This window comes from Callorhinus ursinus, unplaced genomic scaffold (assembly GCF_003265705.2).
Source record: "Callorhinus ursinus isolate GAN/ISIS: 27379988/994484 unplaced genomic scaffold, GSC_fseal_2.0 scaffold4, whole genome shotgun sequence".
Classification (NCBI taxonomy): domain Eukaryota; kingdom Metazoa; phylum Chordata; class Mammalia; order Carnivora; family Otariidae; genus Callorhinus; species Callorhinus ursinus.
Window position 1 is genome coordinate 12,300,630 of NW_027397066.1, and position 24,227 is coordinate 12,324,856.

Below are 24,227 nucleotides of genomic sequence, written 5' to 3' on the forward strand. Positions count from 1 at the left end.
CCTGGATTTCTGACAACTTGCCGGTGAGATTTTGGACAAATCTTGTCACCATTCAGGACCTCGGTTTCTTGACCTGCAAACTGAATGAGTTGTAAGAGGAGACCTCGGATGCCCTTTGTGCTTCTCAATACCTGTTAATTTACTTCTTTTCTTTGGTAGAGAGTAAGTTCATGGAGGGCAGAGACCACATCTGTGTCGTTCACCTTTTTATCCCAACAAATGAGCAACAGTGGAACATAGTAGGTTCCCAACTGATTCTTGTGGGATGCACAAATGCACTTCCACTCTGGGTCTATCTGCTTCAGGGGCCAGGTTTTCCTTCATCACTTGTCTCTAAATTCCTTTCATTCTTTGGCTTTCTTGAGACGCCTATCGAATAATAATAGAGTGAGTTCCAGTATTGCTGTCAGATTGACTCTTTCTACTTGAATCTTGAATAATACTCAGAGCTTCAGTTTCCTTGCCTTCAAATTGGTAAAACCATTCCCACCTCAAAGAGTTGTATTACAGAGTAAATTTGATGGTGAATGTGAAAATGTTTTGGTAACCCTCCCCAAATCATACAAATATGAGTTATGATTATAACGATCTTGACTATTGAAAAGTTCTTGGCATAAGCAGTGAGTTCTAGGTTGAATTTAATTTTATATCCATTAATAACAAGCGTCTTGAATTATTACTGAGAGGTAATGATGACAACAGTCTTTCTTCCTTAAATAAAAAATGGTTACTCCTTCAGGCAAAATGTGAGCACTAAAGATTATAAATAAATAATTTCTTTTTATTCTCCTAAAATATTAATGAGAATCACTAATATGATTTTCCATTCAGAACAATTGAAAGACTGCAAAATTCTAGGCTGGGTTCTGGAAATGAAAGAGAAAGAAAAATCAGTTATGTTAGAACAAGTAGAAAATTGTAGAAATATATAGAAAATTAAACATTATAAAAGACAGTATATTGTAAAAGCCATTGACAATAATGCAGTTCAAATAAATAAAGAATAGTGATGTTAGTGATAGATAATACCACCTTTCCTAGGGTCAGATGGCTGGTACAGCGTGGAGCTGAACTTGTAATCCACCATCTCAGCCACTATGAATTGCTCAGTGTTGTCCACATGGGATAATGCTGGCGGTTCTGAGAGACCTTACCTGTCAGGGAGAATAACTCCTCTAATTTCTCCTTCAACTGCAGACAAATGCTGTCATGTCTTAATAATTAGGGTTTATATCGCCTTGTAATTTCATGGTTTTATTTGATTCTTAAAGCAATCTTGGAAATTGTTTTGGCAAAAGGGAGTGAATACTCTGAGTGAAATTCAGTCAGTGTTGCAGGATCACACAGGAAATAAATACTGGAGGTAGAACTGAAACTCAGGCCATTTGATGGCAGGTTCAGTGCACTTTCTACTCCAGCAGAGCAGCCAATGAATCTAAAGATTAAATGCAAATACCCATGGGAAGTTCGGGACAATACAGGCACATGTAGATTGAAGTAAAAGTGATCCGTGACAAAATGGGAATGGGGGAAAGACCAGACACCAAGCCTAGAAAGAGGAGGGTGAGGAGGTGGTAGAAGGAGGTAATGCTGGAGACGCCAAAGATAGACTTTGCCAACTTCGAACTCTTCCTAGAAAAGGTGTGGACGGATGCCTGGATGGGGGATTGCGTGTGTGCCCCACCACTTGCCCCTTACATCCGATGGCAGGCGTAATTACTCCATCATGCTGGGACCCCAGCATTCTCGTCAGCACAGAGCTGTAGGCAACCACTGTCATTCAGATATTATTGTGTGGAATTACATCAAGTTGCCATCCCTATGCTGAAGGGTCAAAAAATAAAATTTGCTGGGTTTCAGCCAAGAAAAGAAGCTCAATGTGATCAAGAAAAGAAGCTCAATGAGAGAAATCTTGATATATCCTGAGAGTACTGAGGCTTTTTACTAAAGTAGCTAAGGCTTAGTTTCCTCATCTGTAAAATGGGGATAGCAGTACTCACTTCAGGGGGCTGTTGGAGGTACTAAAACTATAATCCCTACATAGCTTTTGGTGTGTGTGTTTTTTATATTATTATCACTAGTACTCTTGTTATTATTACTAGTTATATAGTAACTGGGCAGCTACTGTTTCCCAGCAATATCCGTAAGTACACATGTAAGAAGAAAACAGAATCTATTCTCTAATTTGGTTCCCAACATAGAAGCAAACTCATTCATTCATTCATTCACTCATTCATTGGAGTTAGTGAGTACGTGCCATGTCACAGGTACCTTGTTGGACATGGGAAATACAATGGTGAATAGACAGGCTGGAGTTCATTATCTTTCCTACAATTAGCTTCAGGGGGAATACGACTGTGTAACAGACTGCTGATTCGGACTTTTTCCTTACCCTCTACGGTTGGTAACTAGGATCTGAGACTGAAGACAAAAAAGTATGGAGCATGCTCCATTCTAAAGACAGCTGCCAATCATTGATTTGGGTCTGATGGCTCCCATCAGGGATTACGCAGAGGTGGACAACACAGGCATTGCCACCATTGGCCATGTTTCACCCCTTGACATAAGTGAAGGGCTCTTGGCTGTGTTAGGGAGAAGAGGCATACCTCCCTCCTCCAAAAGCCCGCCCAGAGGATGCTCCAAGAAGCCACGTGCAGGGACCAGAGGTACCTGCATGAAGGACTGCCGTCTTGCTCCCCTGCCAGTAGCTTGCTGAGGTGCAGCAGACTCTGCAGGTTCCCTAGTACCGCCATCAGAGTGTAGTGCACAGTAGTGAGGAGTTCTTGGGACAGCGTGACATGTCCCCTGAAGGATGTTCGTTGTTTTTTGCTTCTATATTCCTGAAGGCTAGAGACCTGCTTGAGTCTACTGTGCCAGCAGGACAAGGACCCGGGAGGAAAAGAATGAGAGGGACACCTACCCCCATTTCCTTAGACAACGATCCTGAGAAGAGGGACCTATGCCCTGTTAGGCTCCACGTGAGGGAAACAAAAGCCAGAGAATAAGGCAGGAGCAGAGGGACTCCCCCAGGTAGTCAGTAAGGGGACCCTCACTCAGAGAGGGGGCTGGGAATCTCTCCCTGCAGCAAGTATCTTTCCTTCCTGCTTTCCACCAGCCTCAGGAGAACACCACCAAAAAGAGGGAGGGAGAGGGATCTTGTGTTTCAGGGCTAATCTCAGCCCTCTTTCTGCTTTAAGGGCTCTAGGACTGAGGAGAAAAGAGTGGCTCATGCCCCACACTTCTATCCTAATTTCTTTCTTACAATTTAAATTCAATTAATTATCATATAATGTACTATTTGTTTCGGGTGTACAGGTCTGTGATTCATCAGTCTTACATAACCCCCAGTGCTCATTACATCAGGTGCCCAGCCCAATGTCCATCACACAGTGACCCCATCCCCCCACCCTCCTCCCCTCCAGCAACCCTCAGTTTTTTCCTAAGATTAAGAATCTCTTAGGGCTTGTCTCCCTCTCTGCTTTGTCTTGTTTCATTTTTTCCTCTCTTCCCCTATGATCCCTCTGCCTTGTTTCTTAAATTCCACATGAGTGAGATCATATATCCCAATCCCTTATGCCACTGATCTAGCCTGAGTTGCTTGGTGGTGAGGAGGGTGTAGAGAGGAGATGAGATTTAAATAGTGTTTAAGTCTGAAGTTTTAAACTAGTCTGGACTTTTAATACCTGAGTATGTCTAGAAAGTTATGGAATCTGCCCAAGATGCCCCTGAATATTTCAAAAGACACTCTAAAGAGCATAATTGAAGGCAATAATTGTAGAAAAATACATGTTTAAAAAATAAATGTTTTAGGTTTCTATTTTTATATCCCACGGAGAAGATACTTCTGATTAGTGTATATTGAGGTGCACGTTGAATTGCTGTAATACCAAGAATCACCTGTAGGTGGAGCTGTACACCTTTCCCAGAACCCTATCTTTTTGAGTTGGGAGAAAACTTGGAGCAGATGATGTCAAATGTGTTTGCCTTTTGGGGGATTTCCTGAGAGACTGTAAAAGTGTGGATTCCTGGGCACCAGAATCTCAGAGATTCCAATTCAGTAGTTCCACCTTGGGTCCTGGTGGTAGAGATACAGTTGGTGATAGGCTATATTTGAGAATCACTGCCCTCAGAGGGCTTCCATCTTCTAACCTTGGGGCTGCCTTTGGGAGACAGATCACTAATTCTGCCTGATGAGTTTGCTTCTCATTCTCCACGAGGCACAGGATTTTTTACTTATGTTTCTTCACGACGCCAAACACCGTCCTCAAAAATCTTTTGTGCTTGGGGCGCCTGGGTGGCTCAGTCGTTAAAGTGTCTGCCTTCAGCTCAGGTCATGATCCCAGGGTCCTGGGATCAAGCCCTGCGTTGGGCTCCCTGCTCGGCGGGAAGCCTGCTTCTCCCTCTCCCACTCCCCCTGCTTGTGTTCCCTCTCTTGCTGTCTCTCTCTCTGTCAAATAAATAAATAACATCTTAAAAAAATTTTTTTTTGTGCTTGATTTTAGGTTTTCATAAATTGGGGCTGACTTCTTTTTTGATTAAACCATACCATTGGTTGTTTTGGATGATAACAAAAGAAAGTGTAAGACCCCAGAGACTGAGGACAGCCAAGGAGTTTTGTTCTTTTGGTTCATGTTAAATAAAACTTCAGAATCTGTACTGTTCCTGCTTTCTACCAGAAGGTGGTGTGGGACAGTAGAAAAAATATTTTTATGTTTCTACATGGCTAGGGCTTTCTGAGTTAAGAAATGAGACTTGGTTTAAGGACCAGCCTGGGAAGTGTGATTGAGTAGCCAACAGACCTCAGGAAGGATTTAGAAACTTGTCTTTCTCTGCGTTTATACCTCAAAGGGGGATAAAAACCTTGGTTATAAACTCCAGTTGTCTTACCTACTCTATGGAGCATTTATTTATATTTTGAAGGGTACAAACTCAGGAACTTTCCCTTTCTCTTCCCAAAGGGAATACATAGACATTAAGGAGATTGGGTTTCCTCTCCTCTCTGGAGTGGGGGACCAATATGTATATAAGCTCTCAGCTTCCTATTTTTAGGGCTCTCCCCCTGCTGGGGAGGGTCTCATTGTACCACCTCAGAAGGGGGAAGAATTGGGGCACGGGGAATGGAAGCAGTTATTGCTGTAAGTAATAATGATTGTCTTGATCCAGAAACCTCATGTTTGCATTCAGGATAGTATAAAGAAATATAAACATATTTATAATATTTAAATATTATTATTTATAAATAAATATAAATATTTAAAATTTATCAGCTGGTAATCTGAAGAGTGTTAGGGCTCCTGAGATGGCATATTTTACTCACTGAAGGAGGCAATGAGCAGATGGGTTGCCCAGACTTATGGCTGAGCCTCTGTACACTATGGTGTAATATCCAATGTAGGAGTGAGATGGCAAAAGAAGGACATGTTCTCACTCTTTTTTTCTGTTTCAATCAGCAAAGAAATAAAGAGTCCATTGTGATAAATCTAATCTTTCTTTGCTTTTTTTGTGTGTTTTATGTTTATTTGGCATGTGTGGCCTACAGGGGTGTGCTGGTAACTGTTTAACAACGGGCTCTCTGGGGGAAGGGGTGGGCAGGGAAGCCCTGATTTGTAGTGTTTGCCAATATCTGTGGTGTAAATACTCCTACCATGGTTGATTTCAGGCTGCCAAGATATGTCACCCAGCTTGCAAAATTCTTGAAAATTTAACAATAGGCTCTCCCATGCTGATGGGAGCCAACTGTTTCACACCACTGACATATGGTAAAAATAAACAAAACCAAACCAAATGGAACATATACATCAAAGAGCAAGCAATAAAAGAGAATACCAAACAATATATGTGAATGGTCCCCCTTCAAGACTTGAAGTTTAATCTCCACTCCCCTTCCTTGCTACCTATTCAGTGTGGGTTGCACTCAGTGACTATTTCCAAAGAATAGCACTGGGTAAGGGAAAAATAGTGTCTTAACAGTGGAGAAACTCGACAAACCCTAGTTTAACCAGGTGGTGAAAGTTAACATCACCATGTCATCTGATACAGAGTCATGCAAATACGTACCCCCTCATTTGATGTAATTAGAAGGGTAATTCACATCTTTAGTTTCCAGGAAACCCCTCTTTTTCAAAAAACCTGTAATCCCAGGCTAATCATGAGAATAACATGAGACAAACTCAAATTATGGGACATTTCATAGATTACCTGAATGATTGTCCTCAAGACTTTCAAGGTCATGACCACCAAGGAAAGACCGAGAAACTGTCAGAGATCAGAGGAGACTTGGAAGATATGACAGCTAAATGCACTGTGGTTTTCTGGATTGGGTGGTGGAACAGATAAAAGATATTAATGAAAAAAAATGATGAAATCAAAATAAAGTCTGGAGTTCAGTTAATAGCAATATACAAATGTCAGTTTCTTGGTTTTGACAAATACACCCTGAAAATGTAGCGTGTTCACAATGAGAGCAACTGGCTGAGGGGTATACAGGAACTCTATGTAATATTTTTGCAACCTTTCTGAAAATCTTAAGTTATTGCAAAATAAAAAGCTACACTAAAATTTGTTTTTTTGAAGCAAGCATGACAGGGGAGAGATGGATGAACAGGTAGAGCACAGAGAATTTTTAAGGCAGTGAAACCATTCTGCATGAAACAGTGATGGTGGATACATGTCATTCTATGTTTGTTCAAACCCATGGAATATAAATAACACCCAGAGTGAGCCTTCACGTAAACTGTGGACTTTGGGTAGTTGTGACGTGTCAGTGTAGGTTCAACGATTGTAACAAATACACCATCTGGGGGGATGTTGACAATTGGGGGGAGTGCTTTGTGTGCAATGCAGACAGGATGTGTATAGAGACTCTACTTTCTGCTCAATTTTGCCATGAACCTAAAACTGCTCTAAGAAATAGTCTATTAAACAACAATAGCCAGGCAAGCATGATTTCTGAACAGAAAGCACTTTTAATGGCATTATATATATTTTCCCTCATTGTAGGTATATATGGTCTACCACTCAGAAGGGGCAGTGTTCTTGGTGTCCTTGTTCAGAGGCATCAGTCTTTTTTTTTTTTTTTTGTAAGAGAAAGCAGTGGCTCTCAGAGCTCTCAGGCCACACATAGAGGTCTTTCTTTGAAGACCTTTTAGAACCCCTTCATTTTTTTGAAGTAAATTCCCCAAGTCAAAAGAGCACTAGCTTCTTCTTGCATTCCTTCAGATGTTTTCAGAACGTATTCATTCTTTATACAAGTAGAAGGTGAGACAGAGTCCAATTGTGTTTTTATACATCTCCTGTTAGCATCAGGCAGATAAGACCAACTTGATTTTAAATCATTTCAAATGGGTTAGCTCATCTCTCTGTGAGCTAAATAAATGAGAGGAAATAAGAGCAAAATTTCTTAGAGAGTTAACTCCTTTAAGTTCTCTGAGAAACTAACAGAGATATAATGCATACTCATCTTCACTCCATGACAAACAAACACTACTTCATGTTAAATCTGGTGAGAATTGAACCGTATGTGGGTCTGACCCCTGGTTTGACAGAGGAAAACTGAGGCTCAGTGATCTGCTCAAGGTGAGTCTGTTAGTGACAAAGGCCAGGACTTGGGCATCTTGTCTCCCACCCCAGGGCTCCTGTCATTACATGCAGCTGTTCAAAGTGCATCACAATACAAGGAAGAACCACAACAGAGTTGTCAACTGAATAATGCTGAAAAGAAAAATGAGTATCTCCACGGCACGTTAACAAGAATCTTTTTGTTTTCAAAAATAACCATGTCTGGGAAACCATCATTTATCAATATTCTGACTTTTATATAGCTGCTTAGTCTTTCTTGAGCAAAATCTTTAAAACATACTTTAAAACTTTGCTTTTAGCTTTAATTACCTATCCACCTGCATCCATTTGGGTGGACTGTAAAAGCTCCTTTTTTTATTTTTCCCCTTTCCTAATTCAGAAATGGCTGGTGAGCTAAGGGTTGGCTTGCATGCTGAGGTTCTAGAAAACAATTTCAGGCAGAGGATGACTCTGTGTAGATATCAAATTAGCACAGTCTCTGGCTCCGTCCTTGAATACATCCTTTGAAATGGATGAAGTGATAGAGAAGGTGGTGGCTCTGGGAATGTGAAAAAAAAACTATAATAAACTCCCAAAGGGAAAATAGTGGTTGGGCCACAAGATGGAGGGAAAATGGCAGCTCAGATGGACAGGATAGGCAGTGTAGATGAAGGGAGTTCTCTTGTGTTTATTTCTCCCATGTTTTCTGCCAATGTAAATCAGAAAACCAGTAGCAAAAGCTAAGCCCTGGTTAGAGACCAAAGAGAAATGACACTCACATGCAGTTGGGGTGGGAAGCAAATAAGAGGTGAGGGCAGACCTCCTCTTCATTCCCCTCTACATATCAAAGAGCAAATGATTTGATTATAATATTGTAGCACTCAGGGCACAGGTCCATACAGGTTCTTTGAAGGCTGTGATGGGTTTGGGTGTCTCAAAATTCATATGTGGAAATCCCAACCCTCACTACTCCCCAGAATGCAACATTATTTGGAAATAGGATCATTGCAGATGTAATTAGATAAGATGAAGTAATACTAGAGTATAGTGAGCCCCTAATCCAAGGTCCCTGGTGTCCTCATAAAAGGGACGTTGGGCATAGGCACCCACAGAGGGAGAATGCCATGTGAAAATGAAGGCAGATATTGTGGGGGGGGGAGGCTTCTATAAGCCAAGGAACATCAAAGATTGCCAGGAAACCACCAGAAGCTAAGGGGGAGGCACAGAAGAGATTCTTTCTCATAGGTCTCAGAGGGAATCAGCCCTGCCCTTATCTTGATCTTGGATTTCTAGCTTCCAGAACCATGAGACAATAAATTTCTGTTGTTTAATCCACCAAATTTGTGGTACTTTGTTAAAAACAACCCTAGGAAACCAATACAGAGGACAGTGTTGCCTGGTGAAGGTGGCAAATAGGAGAGATTGAGAACAATGTGTGATGCCAACGATCCAGCATTCTGAGGTATGGTCCCCTCTCCTCCTTAAACTCACCAGGAGAGCAACTAAGGACTGGACTTTAGCCTCTCCTCCTCCTCTCCAAACATATTTGGACCCCCAACTGTGTGCCAGGAACTGAACCAGTTACCCAGTTATAACCATCCACATAACAGATTGAACAGTGTCATAAACTACTAGAACGAATAAGAGATATCAGTAATATTAGCAAAGACCATTCAAGCTTTAGCGTCCCTCTATTACCAGCAATATAAAACTAGAAAATATGGTGGAAAATAACATGATAACAATAAATTCATAGCACATCTGGGAGTTTACTTAACAAAGAATGTATGATACCTTTATAGTGCATAAAGTTTTGTTAAAGGACAGAGACAAATTTCTGAATATAGGACTATACAGTTATGTTCACAGATGGGATGACTTAAAATTGTAAAGGAATCAAATTTCCTAAAATTAATTTATAGAGTAAATGCAATTCAGAAAAATTCCAGCATTAATTTTTTATAAAATGGAAAGACTAATTCTCAAATTTGTGACTAATATCAAAAGTCAGGTCAATTTTTGAAAAGATGAGCAAATACAGTGGAATTCCTTAGCAGATATGAAGACATACTATGAAGCCATGGTAACAAAAACAGTACTGGTACAAGAATAAGGAACTACAACAATGGAACAAAATGGAAAATTTAGAGTAAGATCCATTTGTATCTAGGAACTTGATATATGATAGAGATGACAAGACAAATCAATGGAGAAAGGACAGCTTCTTGAGAAGTTGATCTTGGGAAAGACAAAGTGAGATCTCTACCTCACACCATACACAAATTAGATAATTTGACACTTAAATGTGAAACATAAACCTGAAGGTAATGAAAAAAATAGGAGAATTTTTAAATAGGATTTGTATCTAAAATATGCAAAGTACTCCTGCAAATCAACAACAAAAGGAACGAATACCAACACAATGGTTCAGACTTGAGTAGGGGAGCCAGAATGGGAAACTCAAGTGACTCACAGTATAGGAAAAGAGTTCCACTTCACTCATAGTCATAGAAATGTCCAATTTAAGCAGCAACAAGACACTGCATTATATCCATCGGTTGACAAAAATCAAATTTTCAGAGAATATTAAGTGTGGGAAGGATGGCAAGGATGTGAGGAAACAGGAAGGTTTCAGGTGGTGGGAGTATTAATATTAACTGGATCAACATTCTAAAGAATGATTTGGCAAGTAATATGGCAGAACTCAGGAAGATAGTATGATTTTAATTATAAAATAAACAGAATTTTAATTAAAATAATGAAATTCTGAATGGGTTTTTTGTGCAAAATACAATCCTACAGGACATCAGCGAATTTATATCAACAGTAGTGAGCACCTCCATGAATGACAGAAGTTCAGGCTCATTCTCCTCTGGCAATGTCGTTTGGAAGAAAGGACATGTCTTTTGGAGTAAGACCCTCTACCTCCAACTTCAGTGCCCTTTCTACTGCACCATGGACAACTTGTCAATACTGTTAAAACCATGATTGCCACAAGACTGACACCAGCCACAGCAGATTACTCTTGTTAACTGTCAGCTCAGACTGAAAACCTAGCTCATAGACCTATATAAAATATTGCTTTAAAAAATTACTTACATAAATATTGTTAATACAATAATGTCTCCTGGGTAGGGGCATCTCAATATCAACTGAGAAATGTCAAAGATTGGACCTATTAGAGCAAAATGCTGTTTCATCTTTGTATCTCTAGTACCCAACTCAGTTCCTAAAATTTAGGGACTTCTTCGTCATTTTTTTTTATTGAAAGACAGGAAAAGCCACTTGTTCCAAAATCGGAGGAAGACATTTTTTGGAGACAGTGACCTCAACTCTTTTCCTCCTCTGAGGGTCCTTTTATTAAAAAAACAAACAAACAAACATATTTGGACCCCCAACTGTGTGCCAGGAACTGAACCAAGTGTATTACATGCATGACCTCATTGAAGCCTTCCAAGGATCCCCATGAAGGAGCTATCAGATCACTGGGTACAAACAAAGAACCAAGGCTTGGAAACTTTAACCTTGCTCACGGTCATATTGCAAGGCATAGAGTAAAAAAGTAAACCAAGTCTTTCAACTTCACAGATATTAAAGGAACAGCTACAAGGGAGAGCCCTCCCTCTAGTATTATAGAAGCTGAAAAGATAAATAGAACATGCTCTCTTTTCTCAAGAACTTACTCTCTACTTAGTCATTTGTAAACTGTGGAAAGTCTGAAATATTTTATGCAAAGAATTTTTAAAAAGGTCTAAGAGATAACAAAAGGAAAAGTTTAATTCTTTCTGATTAGGGAGTGGCTTCCCAAAGATGGTGGCATATGAGCCAGGCTTTAAAAGCCTCTGAATTTGAATGTGTCCAGAAGCATGATTAAAGGCTAAAAGGCAAGATATTTAGATCAGGAATAGTGAGGGAGGCTGGAAACGAAGGGCTGAAGATAGAAGGGGATATGGTTTCTGAGATACATTTTCGTAGATGTGATAGCTACAAGTCTGGGACTCCATCACATCACTGAAGGTAATGCTGCAAAGCCAATATTCCAAACACGGAGTCAGGAACTTGGTGAATCCCCTGAAATTTTTGGCAAAAATGAATATGCGTGTGTGTGTGTGTGTGTGTGTGTGTGTGTGTGTACGCACGTGTAACAGAAAGAGAGAGAGAGAGAGAGGAAAATGTGTGAGGCGGAATGGTGATATGAGTGTTATTTTCTGAAGAGAAAGAGCACAGTCCATAGCTGATCATTGGTTCTCTATGGATTAATAATCTACAAAAAGGTGAAGAATCTCAGCATATAGAATGAGAAGACAACGATCAGATCTTTGGAGTTACATAGATAATGTGGATTTGGTGAAGGAGGCTAGAAGGAAATTGTCAGACCCATGAACATCTGCTATTACAGAGCGCCAAGAGAAAAAAAAATAACTCAAAGCATGGGATGACTGGTCAACCACTCCTAGCAAGGATGAGAGATCAACAAACATTTTGGTTCTCCCAGGTGTGATCATCTGTGCTTTCCTGGGTTATCAGGAAATATTTGCTGCTTTTAATGGATGCTTTACATGATTAGGAATAATCAAGCCAATGCAATCAAGGCTGAAAACCAAAACCCTATTTAAAAATGATCCACAAGATGGCACTATGGGCCAATAAGAATATTCATTGGGCCTTCGCAAATGAAGTCTGTTTACCTTCCTCTCCTTTTTTCTTTATCCTTTGCTAGTATACTGCAGCCTGATCCCCTGCATTATTTGTCTATTAAAAATACTGGCATTTGGAAATAATATCCCTACCTTTCCCGATTCCCACGTACTCTTTATGTAATCATCGGTAGACTTTGGAAAGACTTAACTTGAACCTCAGTTCTAATACAGGAAGTTGGATCTAATATCTAATTTACTAAAAACCCTGAGAAGGCTGTGTGTAGTCATTGCTGGCATTTATTGGTCCTTGGGGAGCTTCAAGATTGGGAAAGACAGGAGGGAAATAGGAGTAAAAGGAGAGAGAGAGCTCTCAGTTTGATCAGAAAAGCAAAGAACACAAGCTTCCGCCATGATTGGCCCGGCCAGGGAGGGAGTAAAGCAGCCCAGAAATCCAGGAAGCTACGTCGCTTTCAAGAAAAAGAATCTCATTATCCTAATGTACATATGAGTTGGGACTTTCGCTTAAAAACCTGTGTTTTAAAAGTTGTTATTATTATGCAGAAAGAACAAATGGCTTAAATTAGACACCAAGAAGAAGTATTAAAATTTATCCTTTGACCAAAGGAAATCATGATACAATTCTACATTTATATGGCACTACCAGTTTATGAAGTGCTAGTCTACCTCCATCCTCTTGTATAATTCTCAAAACCACCTAGTCGGTGGGCTGGTAACCAACCCCACTTCACACATCAGGATGCTGTGACTCAGAGAGGTTCAGAGCCTTGCTCAAAGACACACAGCCACCAGCTGGTGGAAGAGCTGGTATGAAAATCTAGGTCTTTAACTTCCTTATCTGTGAAAGGAGCTGATGACACTTACTGTTGCAAAGATGTCTTAAACATAACCACATAGTAAAGGTCTAGTCAGAGAGTCAGTATATGTTAGTGAGTTTCATTATTTAGAAAGAGTAAGTTAAAATGCCTATTTCTAATGATACATATGTTAAGGATCTTTGGTTGCAACAACAGAAACCAATTAACTTGTTAATAATCTGCTAAATTATCTCTTATTACACCGTGCCCCCTCCCCAATTGTGCAAAAACAGAATTTATTGGAAGAACACAGCATAGCTGCAGAATCAGAGGAAAAGCAGAAGTACTTTGCAAGTACAGGAGGCAGGAGAGATCGGGATTGACCCACTTAGGACCCCGTGGACACTCCATAGCTAGGGGAGGCAAGGCTGACACAGCCCTGCCAGGTGAGGGCAAGTTATCTGAACTGGAAATTGGGGTGCTGTCATAGAAGAAGAAATAAATACCTGGCAGGAAAAAAAAAAACATCCGATGTCATTGCATAGAATATTTCTAGAATGAAGATCTTAAACACTTTACGCAGAGCTAATAGTAACGGCCTATATTTCCTGAACACTTATATGCCAGGCACTATTACATTTATTTACTTGTTTAATCCTCGGATAATCCTACAAAGAAAGTGGTGACATTAGCACCATTTTGCAGGGAAGGAAACTAAAGCATATTTGACCAGAGTGGCAGAGGTGAGTTTCAAACTCAGCTAGAGCTCATCACACCAGAAAACAACAGTCTTTAGAGGATTGTGGTCAAAATCAAAAAAGTTGTTATTAGATGGAAACATGAATTGCTGGTCTTTAGCCTTTTTGCGCCTGGAAACACAGCAGTTTCCTATGACTTCATGTTATACATGTACAGCACTCAGAACAGTGAATGGAATATAGTCTGTGTCCAGGGATGCTTCTCATTATTATTAGATAATCCTGTCCATCTACAGGTAAGTGGGCTTTAAAAGCTAAAATTGAGCAGGCACATTATTGTTTAAACTGGATTGGGAGTAAAAGGCCAGGAGGGTGTCCTTTGATTGGTGCCACATTGAAGTTCCTGAAGAAGAGAGCTAGACATTGTGCTTATTCTTTTCCACTTATGAGCTCTGTGTATCTGTACAGTTTGCTTCTCGTCTTTCTTCTCAGATGTCGGTTTATAGTATATTTCTTGGGACTGGGGTCAACACAGCCACCCAGGCAGGAGCTCAGGCCTCATCCTCTGGGGCTTGGTCCCCCTCCCTCTCTGCTCCCTCCCACCCTGCTTGCCCTTCAGGCTCTGCAACTCAAACTACCCTGAAGAAATCGTCTGTGTGACCCAGAGCTGGAATGGTCTCTAGGAGCTGCTTCGCTCAACCTTTGAGACGTTTATCAACAAGGAGGTGGGGGCAGCTAATCATCCTGTTGCGAAAAAGGTGGCAAGAGATGGCCCCTGACGAGGAGGAGTAGCTGCCGCCAGCCAGCCCCGGAGACGGCTCGGATTCTCAGATAAGGTGGGACAATCAATGACTCCACAATTCACTGCAAATCCACACACCACCTCTGAAAGAGAAAAATAATTCCTGAGCACAATTCCATGCTTCTCCTTCAAACACAAGCATCGCTGCAATCTGCCTGAAGAAGCAAGGTCCTGCATGAGCCAAGGGTTACTTATTTTCTGGAAGGATAAATGAGGACCTGTTTTCAGTGAAACTGATTTCCAAGAAGCATGTGTCTTCTTGACTGCTGACCCACTTCTGGATTCAATCCCGGTGGCTGCACTTTCGAGAACATCATCAGGGTACCTTCCTGCTCTGAGTCCATGTTGGAACTTACATGGTCTTTAAAAGGCACAAATAGCTGCATTGCATAATGTAACCTGATGTTCTGACAACCCCACTTATACTCAGGCTAAATTTAAAGGTCACCAACCCGGGGAAATAGTGGCAAGAGAATGAAAGTGCCTTAAACACGAATTTCACAGACGGTTTCTCGTTTTGAGAGTCTTGCACTGTAAAATAGAGGCCAAATTGCCGGAGAGCTTAACAAAATATACAAGCATGGAATCCATTTCTTGGGAACAAGGTAGCTTTAGGAAAAATTGTAAAATAGGTAGACACAAGTGTGAAATGGTCCAAGTTTGTCTTAGATGTCCTCTGGAAGATCATTCATTCTTTCCCCTTATATTCGTCAAGACTCAGCTAAGCCCTGTGAATCAAATGGTACGCAAAACAAACATAGTCCGTGATAAGCTCACAGCTTATCAGGGAAGAAACACACACAAAGATGTAATCACAATAAAGGGAAAGAAGGTTATAAAAGAAGAAATTGGGAACATTTGAAAAGCAGGGCGTGGACAAAGGTATGGACAGCCCTTTCCCCAGGGAAGTAATGGTTTGGTTGGGAACTAAAAGATGAGCAGAAGAAAAGCATTTTAGAAGAGAAAGGATAATACAGCTAGGGGGAATAGTACATCCAGAAGCTCAGAGAGGAGAAAGAACAGCTGTAGTGGACACTAAAGATAATCTAGGGCAGGCTCAGCAAATTATGGTCCAGCCTGCTGCCTACTTTTGTAAATAAGGTTTAATTGCAATGCAGCCACATCCACCTGTTTCCTTGTTGTTTATGGTAGCTGTTGCTCTACAATGGTTCAGTTGAGTAGTTGTGACTGAGAATGTACGGCAGCCAGCTCTTAGTAGGCTCTTAATAGTGCCTGTTCTCTTACTGCATTCTTCTAATTTATCGATGAGAACATTGAAGTGAAAGGGCTTAAGTGGGAATAGGAAGTTCCTATCTTCCTAGGAAGGGGCTCAAGGTACTTTGGCCACACCTAGTTTTAAACCCATCTTAATTGATCAATAACAACTTGGCATTAGCACCCACAGTGCTGAAAGTCATTAAGTCAGCAACACTGTCACACGGTCACCCACAGCCAAAGGTCAACCAATCTTTGAACACCCATCTGAAAAATCCATCCATCTCTGATTTCTACTCTTCCCAAATATCTCTATATATCTCCAGCTCTCAGTTTGCTTAGAGAGATCAAACCTTACGAGTTGTTACTTGTCTCCCTAGCTATGATGGCTTCATTTTTGGAGATGCCCAAAGTAAGAAATGTGTCTGAACCAGGATTCAAATCCAGGCATATCTTATTGCAATTACGTGCTTTCTTGTCCACCCCTATATTTCTCAGGTTTGGAATGCATACCCCTGGTGTTAGCTGAGATGATAGTAGGTAGTACGCAACCTTGGCATTAAATAACATCACGTCACATAAGGAGGAAGTCATTTCCTTTTCCGTCTTCCATTGTTTCATATAGCAATGAAGAAAACAGGCTCTGGAGGAAGACCATTCTGTGTTAATTATCTTTTGCTGTGAAACAAATTAGCCCCAAACCTAGAGACTTGAAACACCAATTAAGATGTGTTATGTTTCATGGATCATGTGGGTCAGACACTTGGGAGCAGGTAAGCTAGGTGGTTCAGACTTGGGGTTTCTCAAGAGGTTACAGCCAAGGTGTTAGCCAGGGCTGCAGTCGTCTGAAGGATCCTCTTTCAAGATGGCACACTCACATAACTGGCAAATTGGTGCTGGCCGCTGGCAGGAGATGTCATATGGACGTCTTGCCTTGCCATATGGACCTCTCAATAGGGCTGCTTGAGTTTCCTTATGATATAGAAGCAGACTTTCCCAGAGCAAGTGATCTGAGAGAATAAGGTGGAGACAACAGTATCTTTTCTGACCTAGATTTGTGTTTTAATCAGTTTGGGCCGCTACTGTAGAATAACACAAATAGGGTGGCTTATAAACAACAGAAATTTATTTCTTATAGTTCTGGAGGCTGTAAGTCCAAGACCAGGGTGCCAGCAAGGTCTGTGTCTGGTGAGAGCCCTGTTCTGCTTTGTAGTTGGCCATCTTCCTGTTGTATCGTCACATCATGGGAAGAGGGCAAGTGAGCTCTCTGGAGGGTCTTTTACAAGGGCACCAATCCCATTCATAAGGGCTCCACCTTCATGACTTAGCTACCTCCAAAAAGCCTCACCTCCTAATATCATCATAAGATTTCAACATATGAATTTGGGGGGGACACAAATGTTCAGTCCATAACATCTTGAAAGTCACACGTTATCACTTCTGCTGTATTCTTTGGTCATACATACTAATGTTGATACGAAACAGGAGCCAACTACAGAAAGGTATGAATACCAAGAGGCCAGGATCACCGGGGGCCTCTTTGGAGGCCATTTTGGAAGCTACCACTGCCACTTATTAACTGCATAATATTGGATAAATTATTAAACTTCACTGTGCCTCAGTTTCCTTATCTATAAAATGAGAAAAATATTACCAACCTTTTTTGAGAATTAAATAGGTAATATCAGTAAAGCCCATAGAACATTGCTCAGAAATAGAACATACTGAAAATTGTCCACTATTAATACTTTTATACCTCTTTAATTCACTGCTACTTAAAAAGCCAGTCTTATCAGGAAGTAAATGTTAACACAAGAATGTAAACCAATGCATTGATTCCTTCACTGAGGGAGTTGTGCTAGCAAAAAAAAGTCAGTTGTAAATTAAAAATAATTTTTAATAATAAAAAAAGCCCACTGAACACAATACAGCGTGTAGTGATATAGATGACTTACATTCTGGAGCAAGCTGTTAACTGCTTGTAGATCGGGAGAGCAATTTGCAGACCAGCAGCCAGTCCACAAATCGCACTTTGAGTAGTGCTTTTCTTACTTTTGATCATCTCCTTCTTTAACCACAGGAGTGTAAGCAACAGGGATTAATGCCATTGTGTTCTTTTCTCTTTTCTTCTCTTTTCTCCTTTGTTTCTCAAAATGTAGAAGGAGGTAGGTGAACTGCAGAAGAAGGAAGGAGAGAAGCAGCTAAGAGGAGTAGGTGTTGAGGGGTGGAGGAATCATGGAAAACAATGGAAGGGTAGTTACCATCTGTTTAATGGCAAATGTTTGTTTTTCTCCACTTACAGATTTGTTGCAGAATTTCTTTTTAAATAAACTCATGTCTTAGCCTGGGTTCCCTAAAAACAGAGCTGGAGACAAAGACTTGCCTGTAGGCTCTTCATCTTCCAGGGAATAGACACCAAGGAGAAGATAGGGAAGCAAATGCTAGAACAAACTGTTGAATTGACCATTGCTTCAGGCTCTGGTGTTTTGTCTCACCAGGATCTTCTGAGAGCTTTTTGATATTCCTGTCTCCCTGGGATTTAAAGGGAAAAACATTTATCCACAGGCTTCTTTCCTTTCTTGGTCTTAGCTCTCCTTTACTTCAGGGTTGCATGCTGCATGTAAGTGTTGCATGGCTTCCTGAAGGGAGTTGAGGGCTGTGTCAGAAAAGCTCCAGGCCAGGAAACAGGAAGTGTGTGGTGTAGCTGGAGGCCTCGTGCTCTGTGCTTATTCCTTTGCAGACCTCCTTGAAGTCTACTACTTGGAACGTTCACAGCAGCATCTATAGCAAAATATAGGCCCCAGAAGGTTTCTGTGGATCACAAGAAAAATCCAGCAGAATGCACTGAAATAAAGAAGTGTGTTTTGAAAAACAAACAAAGAAATAGTAAGTAGGGACTTTAAGTTTCAATTCAAACATGTAAAGAGCTTAGAAGCCATTACTCCCATCCTTATAAGGAAAAGCTGGATAAATTAAAAATCAATGACTTTTCCCAGACCCATAAGAGAATTAAAGTTGGACTTACCAGAGAAGTGTAAATATGGGGCAAGTTGCCAGCTCAAGGTGAAGAGAAACAAAGAGTGGCTTACCTAGAGAGAAGCTGCTAGAGCCATGACCTGGTGGGAACATCAGAATGGTAATTTTAGCAAATTACTAGATATGGAATATGGACTAGTGTGACCATGAGAAACTGCTGAGGACCATCAGTCTTAGGGGTCCCCCAAACTTTCCTGGGCTTTCCCTCTAGGAGTCCTGTCAGGTTCTCATGGGGAGATCTGAGAAAAATCCCCTTCTGACTCTGGCAACAACTGTGAAAGAAGTCCAGAGCCTCCTTTTCTAGGAAAAGACTTTGCTAGAGCCATGTTCCAGATGGAAGAAGAGAGTTCCTTCCCCCTTCAGTCTTCCTGTGCCCCCTAAGGGAACAAACAAACAAATTTCATCAGGGAATGACAGCAATGTCACAAGGGACAGGAGGGAGGAATTAATACTGGGTTATAAGATACCTGCACTGCCCATGAAGTGGTAAAGTGTTTTGTGGGCTTAGATTAGTATTGTGTGGTAAGCATAGATCACAAACTCTGGTGACCACTAAGAGAGCAGATAACCTGAAATCGTACTTAAGATCATGAGGCCATAGACCTACATGTAAAATGCAGAACTATAAAACTCCTAGAAGATAATGTGGGAGGAAATCCAGGTGACCTTGGATTTGGTCATCAAAATAATTAAGAAGGTGATAATTGATAAATTGATAAGTTGGGCATCATTACAATTAAGCACTTCTGCTCTTTGAAAGACTCTGTTAAGAGAACAGAAGGGCAAGTCGTAGACTGGGTGAAAATCTTTGCAAAACACATACTTAATAAAGAACTGGTAATCAAACTTTACAAACAACTTTTAAAACAACAATAAGAAAAAACCTCAAAAAATCAGTAAAATTCCTGAACAGACACCTGAAAAGATGCTCAACCTCATAGCTCATTAGGGAAATGCAAATAGGAATAACAATGTGACACCACTACATGCCTATTAAAATGGCTAAAATCCAAAACACTGGCAGCACCAAATTCTGGTTATGATATGGTGCAACAGGAACTCCCATTTTTTGCTGGTGAGAAATGGCATAGCTATTTTGGAAGATAATTTGACAATTTCTTAAAAAACTAAAAATACTCTTACCACCTGATCCAGCAATCATACTCCTTGGTATTTATTCAGATGAGTTGAAAACTTATGTCCATACCAAAACTTGTACATGCGTGTTTGTAGCCACTTCATTTGTAATGCCAGAACTTAGAAGCCACTAAGATATCCTTTGATAGGTGAATGGTAAAACAAAGTGTGATATCCATACAATGAAATTATACAGTAATGAAAAGAAATGAGCTATCAGGCCCCAAAAAGATATGGAAGAGCCTTAAATGCATATTGCTAAGTGAAAGAACCAATGTGAAAAAGCTATGTACTAGATGATTCCAATATATTACATTCTAAAAAAGAGCAAAACTATGGAATTAGTAAAAAGATCAGTGGTTGCCAGGAATTTGTGAGAGGGAGAGGAAAGGATGAATAAGTGGAGCACAAGGAATTTACCACGGTGAAACTGTTCTGTGTGATACTGTAATGGTGGATGCTTGTCACTATACATTTGTTAAAACTCACAGAATGTACAACACAAAGAGTGAATCTTTTTTTTTTTAAGATTTATTTATTTATTTATTTGAAAGAGAGAGCATGAGAGAGAGAGAGCACATGAGAGGGAAAGAGTGAATCTTAATGTAAAGTATGTACTTCAGTTAATGATAACGTATCAAGGGGCGCCTGGGTGGCTCAGTTGGTTAAGCAACTGCCTTCGGCTCAGGTCATGGTCCTGGAGTCCTGGGATCGAGTCCCACATCGGGCTCCCTGCTCAGCAGGTAGTCTGCTTCTCCCTCTGACCCTCTTCCCTCTCGTGCTCTCTATCTCTCATTCTCTCTCTCTCAAATAAATAAATAAAATCTTTAAAAAAAATAATAATGTATCAATATTGGCTAATCAATGTAACAAATGTACCACAGTAAAGCAAGATCCTGGGGGTGGGAGGAAGTCTATGGAAACTCTACTTTTTGCCCTTTCTTTAAGCCCATAACTGTCCTAAATAAATAAAACCTATTAATTAAAAAATGTTATCATATAAAACCCTCAATCAAAAGCAGAGAAGGCGAAAAGAGAGAGAAAAGAAACAAAGAACAAAAGCAGTGAGTAGAAAGCAGTTACAGACATAAAAGATATTAACCCAACAATACCAATAATCACTTTAAATGTGAATAGTCTAAATACATCCATTAAAAAATAGAGATGGCATGACTGGCTATGTAGAAAATCCCAAAGAATCTACAAAATACCCCAACAACGCTTGGAACAAATAAGCAAGTACAACAAGCTAACTGGATACAAGGTCAATGTACAAAACTCAAAGGCCTTTCTACGTATCAACAAGGAACAACTAAAATCTGAAAAGAAAATACCATTTACAACTGCATAAAAAATGTAATAGATATAAATCTAACAAAATATCTTGCCATTTGCAAAGACGTGGATGGAGCTAGAGAGTATACTGCTAAGCGAAATAAGTCAGAGAAAGACAAATACTGTATGATTTCACTTGTATGTGGAATTTAAGAAACAAAACAAACAAAAAAAGGAAAAAGAGAGAGAGAGACACAAACCAAGAAACAGACTCTTAACTATAGAGAACAGACTGGTGGTTACCAGAGGGAAGGTGAGTGGGGGATGGGTTGAACAGGTGATGGGAATTAAGGAGGGCACTTGTTGTGATGAGCACTGGGTGTTGTATGGAAGTGTTGAATCACTAAATTGTATACCCTAAATTAATATTACACTGCATGTTAAGTAACTGGAATTTAAATAAAAACTTGGAGAAAAAAATAAAAATAACAAAATATGGGGCATCTGGATAGCTCAGTCAGTTATGTGTCTGACTCTTGATTTGGGCTCAGCATGATCTCAGGGTCATGAGATCGGGCCCTGCATGGGGCTCCATGATGAGCGTGGAGACTGCTTAAGATTCTCTTTCCCTCTCCCGCTCCCCTCCCCCTTCTTCCTGCTTACCCAGTCTGTCTCTCTAAAATATATATATTATATTTTAGATACATATGCAAGATATGTATATGGAAAACTACAAAAGACTGATCAAAGAAATAAAAGGAGATTAAATAGGTGAAAAGGTATTCTGTGTTTATAGGTTGGAAGAGACAATATCACTCAGATGTCAATTATTCCCAACCTGGTCTATAGGTTAAATGCAATTCCAATCAGAATCCCAGCAAGCTATTTTGTAGATATCAACCATCTGACTCTAAAAAAATTCAGACTCTACATTTTTACATGGACAAGCAAAGGACCTAAAATAGCCAGCATAATACTGAAGGACAAAACTGGGGGACTTGCATTACCAAATTCAAGACTTACATTAAAGATAAAGTGTATGGACAAAAGAATGGACACATTGACCAATGGAACAGAATAGAAAGCCCAGAAACAGAATCACAAAAATATAGTCAACTGATTTTTGACAAAGGAGCAAAGAGAATTCAATGGAGAAAGGATAGTTTTGTTCAACAAATGGTGTTGAAACAATTAGATGTCCATATATAACACAAAAACCTAGACACAGACCTTACACCTTACCAAAAATTAACTCAAAATGGATCATAAACTTGAATGTAAAATGCAAAACTATAAAACTTCTAGAAGAAAATATAGGAAAAGCCTCTGTGATTCTGGATTTGGCACTGAGTTTTTAGATACAACACCAAAATCATGATTCATGAAAGAAAAAATAGGTAAGCTGGCCTTTGTTAAATTAACAACTTTTTTCACTGAAAAAAGACACTTTTAAGAATATGAAAAGGCAGCCACAGACTAGGAGGAAATATTTGCAAACATAACTGATAAAGGACTTCTATTCAAAATATACAAAGAACTCTTGCAGCTTAACAATAAGAAATGAGAAACTCAATTAAAAAATTGGCAAAACATTTGAAAAGACATCATCGAATAAGATAGACAAATGGAAAATAACTGTAGGAAAATATGTTCAATATCCTCTGTGTGGTAGGCAACATAATGGCGCCCCAAATATGTACACATTCTAATCTTCACAACCTGTGCCTATGTTACCTTTCATGGCAAAGGGACTGCACATATGCTTAAAGTTAAAGATCTTGAGAAAGGAGATTATCCTGAATTATCCTGGTGGATCCAATCATGTGAGTCCTTAAAGCTGGAAAAATGTCCTGGCTGCACTCAGAAGGAGATGCATGACAGGAGAAGGATCACAATGATGCTCTGTTGTTGGGTTTGATAAGGGAGGAAGGGGCCAAGCGCTAAGGAATGTGAGCACCCTCTAGAAGCTGGGAGTCAAGGGAACAGATTCTTCCTCCCCTGGAACTTCCAAAAAGGAATGTAGCCCTACTGACACCTTGAGTTTTAGCTCAGTGAGACCAGTGTTGGACTTCTAACCAATTCTATTGAAATATAACCCTTTGTGTTATTTAAATTCACTTAATGTGTGGTAATTTGCTACAGCAGCAGTAAACAAATACAATTGCCATTGGAGAAATGCAAATTAAAACTACAATGAGATACCTCTGCATAGCTAGTAGGAGGGCTAAAATAAAAAATTGACAATACTAACTGCTGGTTAACATGCACAGCAACGGGAACTCATTCTGATTGGAATGCAAAATGGTACAGCTTACTTTGGAAGACAATGGAAGTTTCTTACAAAGCTGAACTGTGTTGTCATATGACCAGCAGTCATATTCCAATGTATTTATCCAACTGACTTGAAAACTGACATCAACAGAAAAAGTTGTATTTGAATGTTTATAGCAGTCTTATTCCTAATTGCCCAAAACTGAAAGCACACTGGTACGTCCAAAAATAGATGAATGGATAAACAAACTGTGGTACGTCCATACAATGGAATATTGTATATTCAATGACAAAAAGGAATGTGCTATCAAGTCATATAGATACATGGATGAATCTTAAATGCATACTGTAAGTGAAAGAAGCCAAACTGAGAATTCTAAATACTTTATGATTCCATTTATATAACATTCTGGAAAAGAGAAAACTATAGAGTCTAAAAAAAACCCCAAAACAAAACCAAACAAAACAAAACAAAATGGTGGCCTCTAGATTAGGGAAAGGGATGGCTGAATAGGTGAAGCACCTGTGATTTTTTTTTTTATAAGTGAAACTATTCTGAATAATACTGTTATTGTACCATGTATATGCCAAAACCCACAAAACATTAAAGCGCGAACATTAACATTACCACTTAAAAATAATCATGAGGTTATTTTGGAGGCACCTGGGTAGCTCAGTTGGTTAAGCATATGACTCGATTTTGGCTCAGGTCACGATCTTGGGGTTGTGAGATTGGGCCCTGCATCAGGCTCTGTGCTGGGCATGGAGCCTCTTGGGATTC

At 39.9% G+C, this 24,227-nt stretch overlaps 1 long non-coding RNA gene across 1 annotated transcript; it reads right to left on the reverse strand.

Annotated features, from left to right (window-relative positions):
- Positions 1–779: 779 nt before the first annotated feature.
- Positions 780–23,086, reverse strand: LOC141372438 (uncharacterized). The gene is made up of 4 exons (XR_012377691.1): positions 22,910–23,086; positions 17,683–17,901; positions 6,199–6,311; positions 780–866 (listed from the first exon to the last, which is right to left on the reverse strand). It is a non-coding gene; the product is annotated as an uncharacterized lncRNA (long non-coding RNA).
- Positions 23,087–24,227: the final 1,141 nt, after the last annotated feature.